The sequence below is a fragment of the Mastomys coucha genome, unplaced genomic scaffold (assembly GCF_008632895.1).
Source record: "Mastomys coucha isolate ucsf_1 unplaced genomic scaffold, UCSF_Mcou_1 pScaffold22, whole genome shotgun sequence".
In the NCBI taxonomy this organism is placed as follows: domain Eukaryota; kingdom Metazoa; phylum Chordata; class Mammalia; order Rodentia; family Muridae; genus Mastomys; species Mastomys coucha.
Window position 1 is genome coordinate 246,065,020 of NW_022196905.1, and position 10,577 is coordinate 246,075,596.

Here is a 10,577-nt window from a genome sequence, read left to right on the forward strand (position 1 = left end):
ACACTCTCATATGCTCATCACTCTCCCTATGTTCCATACAGTTTGCCAGTGGTCCAGGAGACTAAACTCAGGAGGAACTCACGAAAAGTATTTCTTCTGAACATAGAATTCAAACAGGTTTTTAAAGCAGCTTTCTCTGTCTCATGATTTCTATCACTAAACCAACACACAGAGAGCCAAATTATTCTCATGAAAAATGATCATAGCGTGTGTACTGTAGTAATGACAGCTCAAATTGTATGTGTGTGTGTGTGTGTGCGTGTGTGCATGTGATAGGAGCACACTCCCATGCAAGGTACATGTAGAGAATAGAGAAAGATAGTAAGTATTTCTTCTATTAATATCTGCCTTATTTACTCCTGTAAGAAATGGTCTGTCTCTCTCTCTGAACCTTGAGCTTGTCATTTTTCAGCTAGCCTGGTGGTTGGCAAGTTCCACCTATCCTCTAGTCTCTCCCTCTGATCCACAGCACTGGGGTTACAGGCCTACATGGCTGTATGTAGCTTTTTGTACATTTGTGCTGGGGATTCAACATCAGGACCTTGTTTCCACACCAAGCAGCACTAGCCACTTAGCTATCTCTCCAGCACAGGGGATTTTTATGTTCCTCTTACTGTATGTATGCTTTTTTCTTATCTAGGTTTTCCCAAGGAAGACCTTCCATCTGGCATGCCTTCAAACAGCCCCAGTAGCTTACTGCATTCTTCTTTATCCAGCTCTGGAACCTCCAACCTTTGACCCACAGTTTCCCTTAGCACTGACGTCATCAATCATGCACAGGGCTATCTTCTGCCTCCCGAGTCTGTTTTCTAGAATTGCCCAAATTACTCCCAGTCAGTCCTCACGTGTGTGCTTGCTTCCAAAGCCACCTTTTGCTCACTCAGAGATCCTGCTTCACTCCTCCATACTAGATGCTGGCTTCACCCCAAACGTTATGAGCAGAGATCAAAGTGGAGCGCAAGTTATCAGTACAACCGCACATCTAAGGGCATGTTCAGGGTAGTAATATGGAAGACAGGATAGTGTGAGAAAATAAAAACCCGGAACCTGACATAGCTGAGCAGGGGAGTTGTCCAGCACCCTGAAGGGAAGAGAGGGATGTTGTGAACTAGAAAGTGAAATATATTTGTTTCAACTTTTTTTTTGGGGGGGGCGTTCAAGACAGGGTTTCTCTGTATAGCCCTGGCGGTCCTGGTCCCAGAACAGACCAGGCTGGCCTCGAACTCAGAAATCTGCCTGCCTCTGCCTCCCAAGTGCTGGGATTAAAGGCATGCGCCACCACCGCCTGGCTCAACTTCTTTACAAAGTCTTTGTTCATTCCTGGAATCTGATATTACATCATCACTGGCTTGACCAATAAATATGCGGCAGAAATGATACTGTGTCAGCTCTGTTCCCTGGTCAAGAATCCTTACAGCTGCTCAGGTAACAAACAACTCTGACATCACAGCCAAAAAAAAAAAAAAAAAAAAAAAAAAAAAAAAAAATCCAGATAGGCTTCCCTACAAATGAGAGGTATTATGACAGACAGGAATGGGTACCCCAGCTGTCATAGCTGGCCCCAGTCTCCACATAACTCATACAAGTGCCAGCCCTCTTAAGGATGGAGGTTACCTGGGAAACCAGCACATGGGGATCCTGAAGGTTTGGGGAAACTGCCACGGCCAAGCCCTCTCTATACAAACATAAACCATGCCCTTCGTTACAGTATAGGTGATTTCATGTAAATGCTTAGGTATTTCGACTTTTTAAAAGTGTTATATTTTATGTACACGAGCAGTCCATCTGCATGTATGCATGTGAGCCATGTGCAAACTTGGTGCCTGTGGAGGTCTGAAGAGGGTGTTCCACTCCTCTGGAACCAGGGTTCTAAAATGGTTCTGAGCTACCACGTGGGTTCCAGGAAAGCAAACCTGGGTCCTTCACAAGAGCAGCCAGTGCTCTTAACCACTGAGCCATCTCTCTACTGTCATCCTCTTTTTAAGTGAAGAAAAGGGGCAGAGGACCAAATAATTTATACACAGAAATTGAACTGGAACCAAGATCTCAAGGATGCTGCACTGGAAGCCCTCTTGGGGTCTTAGGCATCCTTCCCTTCTGTGTGAGGAGAGTCCCTCCCTTCCCCCAACCCTCAGCTTCTGAGATTCCCTCAAAAAAAAAAAAATCACCTGGAAACAGCTGTGACTTGAACACATGACTTTGATTTCAAAATTCTTGTTGTGTACATTATGTGCATTGTGTGGTTGTGTGTATTGTATGCACTTTTTTGCATGTGTGTGTGCAGAGGCCAGAAGTCCACATCAGGTGTCTGCCTGTATTGCCTTAATATTTGAGACAGAGAGTCTATTATTGAACTCAGAGCTTACCCTCTGGGCTAGACTGGATGGTGAACCAGCCTTCCAGACCCACCTTTCTTTGCCTCTTCCACACTGTGTAAGGGTTGCTGTGCCTGAATCTTATATGGGTGCTGGGCATCTGATCTCAGGTTTTCAGCACAACACAGCAAGGATTTTACCCACTGAACAATCTCACATCCCCTTATGTAGAAACACTTTTTAAAATGTATGAACAGTGTTGTTTCTATCAAAGAAAATAGGAAACAGAGATTTTTTTTAAAAAAAAACAAATGCTGCACCCTGCCTTGTGGGGAAGCTTCAAGTGAGGGTATCTGGATGAGAGGAAGGACTGGGTAGACTCTAGCAAGTGGGTTCCTGATGCTTACTCTGACTTTAGTGGTGAATTTGTGCCCCAGCCCCACCTCTTTCATGTGTGTGGTATGGGCATTGCTGTGTGGAAATCAGAGGACAACTTGTGGGAGTTTATTCTCTCCTTCCTCAGTGTGGACCCTAGGGACTGAACCCAGGTCGTTAGGCTCAGTGGCAAAGCCCTTACCCTCTGAGCCATTGCACTGGTCCTTCACTAATGGTTTTCATCATTTGCAAGGGCCTGAAGTTTTTATCAAGTGCTAGTATCTTTAGGAGACAGCATGGGAGAAATAGAAAACAGGCCCCGAGAAGGTGAGGCGTCTGCTTTAGCTCATCTCCCACCCCTACTGGGCTACAAGTCAGATCATTCTGTAAAGACTCAAATGGCTCTTTGCGGATCGCTGTAGTAGACAAGAGGTCTTTCACTTTTTACGTGATGCATTTGTATTGGAAACACATGTTGGAGGCCAAAGTCATTTTCTTTACAGACAATGAAACTTACGACTGGTTGGAACCATGTTTAAAATACTCACGCGCCTTGCTGCTTCTTATGATTGGCGGGACTGGAAAAATTAACAAAGGCGGCAGGGGGGTGGTGGTGGGGGGGTGGGGAGAGGCAAGAGGACAAGAAGCAGATATGAAAGGCGTGATTAAATAGAAAATGTGGCATCAGCTGCAGATGCTGGAGGAATACAGAAGCAAAGGCAAGTTGGTTCCGCTACTTGGGAAATTTTGGCTACTGCTCACGTGATGATACACTCCAAGGAAAATTCTGTTTTTCATTTTTCAGAATGTTGGTTATTTGACAATTCCTTAACTTTTTTTTTTCTTTTTTTTCTTTTTTTTTAAAGTAGAGAAGAAAGCTATTGGGGGAAGGCACACTGAGGGATTTTGGTTCAGGCCTGCCTTCGTTGTGGTGTTTCTCATCTGCGTTGGGTGATGATCAAGGCTGTGTTATTTAAACAACAGGGAAAAGATGTGGTGACCTTCCCTGTCAAACTCGATTTGAACTGGACCGTGCAGCTTTGCACTTTATTTTTTAAATTAGCGGTTCCTGTCTCTTTGGTGTTTGTCGGCAGGCCGTTCCAGCGCCGCGAAGCAGACGTGCGCTGAGACGCTTTTATGTCTGTGACGTCATCTTCACGCCCCGGTAGACAGGAACTGGGCCACCCTGGAAACGCTGAGCCCCAAAGCATACCTTGCTAAGGTCCTGAGAGCTTTGTGTGGGGAGTCGCTGAAGACTCCAGTGGTGTTGGCTTCAAGTCTTTGTCCGATGACAGCTTCTCTCTGGGTTCCCTTTCTCCTTTTCCAGAAATATGTGTGACTGCATTCTTCTTGCTGGCTTGTGGGAGTTGTGGGAATGGCTTTCTTGCAGTTGCTTTTCTCTTTAATGCTTTTTTTTCCCTCTAGTGCTTGGACTCTAACCCAATGCCTTGGACGGGCTTGGCCTTGTAGTAGTCAGTACATCTGGAACCCTCCCCCACTACTTTTCTAGGCAGCATCTTCCTATGTGCCCTCAGCTGGCCTCAAACTCTTGATCCCCCAGCCTCTTCCTCTCGAGTGCTGGAATCATGAGACTGTACAGACAATGTACCTTTCTTTAATTACCCAGTAGACTTTTGTCCCACACCACTAGAACTGCTAGGTTCCCAAAGCAGGAATAAGCTCATACCCTATTCTGCTCCTTGGGGAAGAGAAGGAAGCCGGACTCTCCAGGAGGTTAAGGACTTCTTCCAGACCACACAGCTCCTCGGTGGCCTGTGTCCTTTGAATTTGAAAACCTTGGCCCTGTCTCATGTGACCGACAAGTCAGAGGTCACAAGTTTGGGGACAGGACAGATATTCGGTGATGGCTGCTCCCTGAGCAGTGTCAGGCCGCTGCTTAGCCGGTTTTCTCAGCATTGTTGGTGGCTGCAGGGATCGTGTTTACAAAGTAAGAGGTTAAGGATATTCCCCAAGGTCACTTCAGACATCGAGGGCCATGGGTGAACCTTTGGATCTAGCTCCCCATCTTGCAGGAAATTTGGAAAACGCTCACATGTAGTCACTCAGCTACCTTCGCCCAAGGGAAAGGCAAGAGATTTCATCTCTCTCTTTTTAAAAAATAATTGGATATTTTCTTTATATTTCAAATGTTATCCCCTTACCCAGCCCCCTTCCCCCCCGAAAACCCCTATCCCATCCTTCCTCCCCTTGCTTCTATGAGGGTGTTCCTCCACCCACCCACCCACTCCTGTCTTCCTGCCTTCAATTCCCCTACACTGGGGTATCTATTGAGCCTTCATAGGACCAAGGACCTCTCTTCCCATTGATGCATGAAAAGGCCATCCTCTGCCACATATACAGTTGGAGCCATGTGTACTCCTTTGTTGATGGTTTAGTCCCTGGAAGTTCTGGGGGGGGGTCTGGTTGGTTGATATTGTTGTTCTTATGGGGTTGCAAACCCCTTCAACTCATTCAGTACTTTCTTTAACTCCTCTATTGGGGACCCTGTGCTCAGTCCAATGGTTGGCTGCGAACATCCGCCACTCTTATATTCCCTTATTATGGTATTTCTTTCCGTTTTCAATAGGTAATTAGGTTTTTACAAAGAAAGATGTAGGAAGACATTGAAAAGGAGGAGAGTAGATTTGTGAGCGGTCAGAAGCCAGGGCAACATGAGATCTTTGCTCTTCATCCCACCTGCCTCGTAATGTACAGAAAATAGCACATTATTACAGCACTAAGAACTCCATCAACATGATAGGATTCACCTGAAATCCCTATTTTCAAACCAGCTCAGGCCCTGATCTCCTCTCACTGTAGAAGCTCCCGCATCCTTCCTGAGAGCTTTGTGCCTCTCTCTCATGCTGAAATTCTTCCCAGACACAAATGATGCTGGCTTTTTCTAGTACTGGATGAGACCGAGTGACTTTATTACAGGATCCTGGGGCTGGGGCCAAAGAATGTGATACAGGGTCATTCATTGTCATCTGAGCATCTTGTTATATGGACCAATATGGAGATGGGCAGTAGTCCTTGCCAGGATATGTAGCTTTTAATGTCCAGGCCTTCCAGGGGGGTTCTTTGACATACTCATGGCCTCTTTCTGTTTTATTCACCTTTCTTGGTCTTTTGATTTCTCTTACAGATGTATAACAACCAAAATTTTCTCGTGTTGTTGGCCCCAACACTCCTGTGACAGGGGTAGGGGGAGCAGCACCCAGGATGAGCTCTTTGCTAGGTTTAGTCAGGGGTACGCCATTTAGTCTTAGAAGATGTTCACAGTGATGCAAGGCTGCTGAGACAGGGACAAAAGACTCTTCTGACTCCTCCTCAGGGCTCCTCTGCCTTATTAGAAAGGGGCACTTTCTTGGTATGTGCAAAGAGCTGGTGTCAAGGGAACAGTTTCCTTTTTTTTCATGGCCTGTTTGTCTTCCTTACCTTGTTCCATGGAGCCATTGACTAGCTAGCAATGATGGGATGTAACTGTAATCCCAGCACATGGAAGTCTGAAGCACGTGGGTCATGAGTTCAAGGCCAGTCTGTGTGACATGGTAAGACCTCATCACAAAACAAACCAAAAAAAACGGCCCAACGAACCCATGTAGTCTACATGGCGTCAACTGAGGCAGGCAGACTTCTTCCTCACTCCAGTCTTTCAGAGTTAGAATTCTGTTTTGGAATTAAGAGATCTGAGAGCAAGGAGCGAACTGTGAGCAACACGCAGGAACGGAGAGGTTGTTTTACATGAAAGTCTTGAGGGACCATCACTTCTTGTGTTCGTAAATATATTTAAGGAGAAGTGTGTTTAGACGCTGTCTTTACTCATTTTTTTCTTCAAACTGTAATACAGCACATTTTGGGTTGCAGTATATGGCATTTTAAAGCTAATGATGCATTCATTCTAGAGCGAATTTTATTTCTAAGCCCTAATTTAATAGAATTAAACTCTAAGCTGAATTGGTTTTATGAGATAAAACTCTGAAGTTGATAACTGCATTTAGGAATAGTTCAGGTATTGAGTTTCTAATTTGCTTTCTGAGCAAGGCAATCCCTCAGATAATCAATATTGACTACCTTTAATTGGTAGGAAAGGCTCTCGCTGCGTTTTTTCTATCTTCTGCCCATGAGTTTCGGTTTCTGCGCTGTGCTCTGATTGGTCACAGCTGGTACGATTTTGGAATTGAAGTTGGATGTTTATCTTATACTAGTTGAGAATAGGGTGTATTCACTTCTGTCCAAACAATAATGGTGCATAGGCGGGCGCGCACGCACACACACACACACACTCACACATTCGTATGCCTTCTAGTGTTTCTGGATTCTGTCTCTAGTGTAGACATTTCTGGTTTTGTTTGTTGAGGAAGAAGGTGGGATGGGAGGACAGGCTGATCAAGACCTATCAGGAACTGCTGAATAGTGGGTGTGTAACTGATTGGGGCCTGATAGTGTCAATCATTCCTAATGCTGTCTGGAAACTGCACTCTTGTTAATTGGTAAATAAAGTATTCACAGATGCTACTAACATTTGGAAATGGGTTTCTCCAAATGTGTTAGTAATCAGATGCTGGCTTATTTTAGTATAAAAATTTATTTTTGGTGTTTGAATGTTTGGGGTGTGTGTGTGTGTGTGTGTGTGTGTGTGTGTGTGTGTGTGTGTATAGTATGTATGTGCATGTATGCTGAGAGTGTATATCTCTGTGTGCCTGTATGTTTGTGTGAGTGTGTGTCTCTGTGTGTTTATGTGTATGAGTGCTGTGTGTGAGTGTCTGTGTCTGTGTGAATGACCATGTGTGTCTGTGTGTTTGTGTGTATGAGTGTGTGTCTTGTGTGTGTGTATGAGTTTGTGTGTGTGTCTGTCCTATGTGAGTGTGTGTCTGTGTGTATATGTGTGAATGTGTGTGTCTCTGTGTGTGTTTGTGTGTGTGAATGTGTCTCTATGAATATGTGTGTGTGTCTCTGACTGTGTTTGTGTATATGAGTGTGTGAGTGTCTGTGTGTGTCTGAGTATGTGTGGGTGTGTCTCTGTGTGTATTTGTGTGTATGAATGTGTGTCTGTGTGACTGTGCATTGTCTGCCCTGTGTGTGTGTGTGTGTATGTGTGTTTACATGAATAGAGGATATTACTCTCTATTACTTTCAATCCTTTTCTCTTGAGACGGTCTTTTTACTCTGTAGCTTGCAGCTTCTGCTGGGCTGGTGGCTAGAAGCCCCAGCCAGACTCCTGCCTCTGCACACAGCAGTGCTGAGTTTATATACAGGGTTCATGCATGCTTAGCTTCTCATGGGTGCTGGGGATTGAACTCAGGTCCTCACACTGTGCAGCAAGCATTCTATGGCTCTGCATAATCCCTCTGACCCTAGAAGTATATTTGAAATGTGAATTAAAAAAAGAAAAACAAAACCAGGAATAAAGCTGAGAAGACAGCCAAGTGAGTAAAGGGCTTGCTGGTACAAGCATGAGAACCTGAGTTCCTTTGCCCAGAATTCTCACAAAAACCAGAGAGCTGCACAGTGTGGCAGAATTCCAGCACTGAGGAGGCAGGCACAGTGGATACAGGGGCTCTCTGGCTCTCGTGAGATCTATGAGCTCCAGGTTCAGTGAGAGATGCAGTCTCTCAAAGTTTCTAAGAACTGTGGAAAGTGACTGACGAAGACTCCTCATGCTGACCTCCCGCTTCCACACACAGGCGCACAGATGTCCATGTGCCCCCAGTACAAGTGCATAGAGACACACAGATATGTACACGGACACAAACCACAGCCACAAAGGACATGTAAGCAAGTGTGTGGGTTTGTTCTCAGAGTGGAGTCCTCTGCTAATCTCCTTCTTGTTCCAGATTTTCTAAGAAAGTATTTCTTATTCTTGCCAGCTTGGGAGGGAGGGTGTTACTTAAAGGAAAATATATTAGAAAACCTTGGGACTTCTGGATATTACGTTTTCCCCAGAAGTGAGACTACTTCAATTTCTCATGATCTCCTTTTTCTTTTCAAGATAGATATTTTATATAACATACTTTCTTAAATTAGAGAACACATAAAATAAAAATAAAATGCAGTCTTGCCACCTATATTTAGTCACAGTTAACTTTAAAGTCTGTATCATTCTCCTTCTGCCCATACATATAGATATGTGGCACTTATTCACACATACTCATGCACATGCACACACACAACACAAACATGCATATACACAGACACCCACACCCACATACAGTTCAGTCTATGCAATCATCGTAAAAACTGCTTTTTAAATTTAAGATTATGTTGGAAATATTTGCCCACACCATTAAATACCTTTAACAGTAGGATTTTTATTGGCACTATTGTATAGATGGATGATAATTTATTTAACAGATTTCCATGTTATTAGGCATTTATTTTCTCCCCAAATTCTTAATGTCTCAAACAGCTCCATGATAGATGGCCCTGAACATAAATTCCATAAGTGGTTTTTAATGCAGGACTGTTTTATATGTATGGAAAATCTTGCCCCCGAGCTCCCCCTCCCCCACATTTTTAAATGCTTTTTTCTTTTTCCTGTGCGCTCTGACTTCTCTGGGCCTTTATTTTCCATTTCAAAAAATTTTTCAGCGTGATGATGAAATGTTTTACCCACTCAGGTTATTTATGAAGTTCAGTTTAGTTCTATGCTCTAGTAAATTCTCAGCTCGTTTACATTTTCCAGAGATGAATAAATCCAAGCGCTTCATTTTTGACCTATAAATTTGCATTCATTTTAAGGTATAAGATGATAACGGTGAAGAAATCCAAAATTCAAGGACTGCTTAGAAGCTTGTTTCAAGTTGTCCGCGCAGTTCTTCCTCCTCTGCAAAGATTGTCACAGTGTTGGTGGCTCTGCCAGCTGTTCCTGTGGCCACCCACCTGCCACACCCTTGCTCTTTGTGACTCAGCGAAGTTGGCTTCCTCTCTGAGACAGAGTTCAGAAGGGCCACTGAATGTGACCCCCACCCCCCGCCCCCACCAGCCTGGAAGGCTGGAAGCAAATCATGGGCCTGGCATATTTCAATGCAAGTAAATTACATTCTGTCAGCCTCATTGCCTTGAATTTCACGGCAAATGTGGGACATTGAACGGCTGGCATTTGACAATCAAGAGAGAGGGAGAGAGAGAGAGAGACAGAAGAAAAAAAAAAGGCTACCGCCTTATTAATGCAAACAATCTCCGATCCAAATGGCTGCGGGTGAGGAGGGGCTGTTATTTCCATAGAGGCGACTGCTGTTTTTTTCTTTCTGTTGATGCTAATTTCTCAGAAAAATGTAAGGTACTTTGTGTTTCTAGTTTTTGTTCCACATTGGATTTGAAACATGTGTGCCTTCCCTGGGGTGGGAAACCACACTTGGTTTTGGGGGTTCTAGTAACTAAGGGATTCGGGGGGCTGCTTCTATTTACCAGTCTCTGTGTGTCGTATTTTTGCCCAGTAACACCGTGAGTCTGCATCTTGATGCATTCTTTGGCTGCAGCAGGCCAATGGCTTCTCTGTGGTCAAATTCCTAGAAAAAAAAAAACAATAAAACAAAACAAAACAAAACAAACCCCAAAACCAGCTCATTGAAAAGGCCAGGTACCAAATCATCTCAGCAGCATATCAGTGTTGTAGACAAGGGGGAGATCTTGTCTTGACGTCTAATAGTACAAGAATTGTTTGTTTTTGACATGTATGTGCACACATGCTATGGCTTGTGTGTGATCAGGAGAGCCGCCTTGAGGAGTCCATTTGCTCCTTCTGCTGTGGGCTCCAGGCATTGAACTAAGGGATTTGGACTTGGAGACAAGCGTTCTTACTTGTTGAATCCCCTTGCCTACTCCCTCCACCAGAGAGCTGCCTCTAACTTGCTGTGCAGTGAAGGGAGGCTTACCTGAATTTTT

The 10,577-nt window shown here is 44.3% G+C and overlaps 1 long non-coding RNA gene across 1 annotated transcript; it reads left to right on the plus strand.

Annotated features, from left to right (window-relative positions):
* Positions 1 to 1,546: 1,546 nt before the first annotated feature.
* Positions 1,547 to 9,975, plus strand: LOC116070130. The gene is made up of 2 exons (XR_004110285.1): positions 1,547 to 1,713; positions 9,432 to 9,975. It is a non-coding gene; the product is annotated as an uncharacterized LOC116070130 (long non-coding RNA).
* Positions 9,976 to 10,577: the final 602 nt, after the last annotated feature.